A 1,056-nucleotide genomic window follows, 5' to 3' on the forward strand; every position below is an offset into this window, starting at 1 on the left:
CACTGTTGAAACACTTTCAGATTAGGTATGTACACAAACCCGTTCTTAATGGCTTTGAACGTTGGGTTGGAGTTGTTCTGAATAGTGTAGTCTGAAACAGCTATTTAAAATAGAAAAATGATGCTAGGGGTATACCAGTGGTCTGGTATTGCACCTACTAGCTGTGCAATATGTTTTTTTAAAAAATGAATATTTGTTGTTTGTGTACACTGTGTTAAGGGGCTTCAGTGATGCAAATGGAGAGAACCTTTACATTTCAAGTACTGGATTAGATTGAGTGTGTACTTTTCATCGTTTTTAAAAAATGTTTGTTTTAATCAAAACCCCAGAAATATCTTATGCTGCTGCTTATTGTGATTCAGATTGTCCAGCTTTGTTACTTTTTTTTTGTCTGCTGTAACCGAAGATACATATCATCCAAGTCCATCTTCTCTCCAACTTCCAAACTGACTTCCTGCTCGAGAGATGCGGATGGCTTTACCATGATAATTTGTTGATCCAAGGATGGAATAATTGGTGTCATGTGAGAGTGAAATGTAATCTAATTTCACAACCTTAAATTATATCAGCACCTTCATTTTTTTTATCCATAAGCTATCTAACCACAGTCTCACGGCAGTGGTGTTTGTATATTACTGGTTTTGTTTGACTCTTTAAATACATGTGAAAACTAGTACGGAATTGGAAGTTTCTGTAAATGTCTAAACTAGTATTGTAGGTTTTAACTTCTATAAAGACAAAACAATAGATCTTTAAAGGCATATTTTTTCACAAATACATTCTGTGTGGAAGACACTTTGCATTGAAATATTTTTACTGTAGTCTAACATCTGAAATCACTCGCTCTGGTACAGCTTTCACACTGCATGTTCATTTTACTATATTTTGGTATTGGCAATTTTACACATTGGGTGGAGGTAAAGCAGCTCCATTATGGGACTTTTAAAAGGGGTGGGGGGGAGAACTACTGTTGTAGTTCAGTAGCATAGGGAAATATTTGTGGTTGGTAATTGTCAGGGTCTCCTATTTATCAGTACTTTTTTAAATCTATGAAAA

The sequence above is a fragment of the Netta rufina genome, assembly GCF_964035555.1.
Source record: "Netta rufina genome assembly, chromosome: 7".
Lineage (NCBI taxonomy): Eukaryota > Metazoa > Chordata > Aves > Anseriformes > Anatidae > Netta > Netta rufina.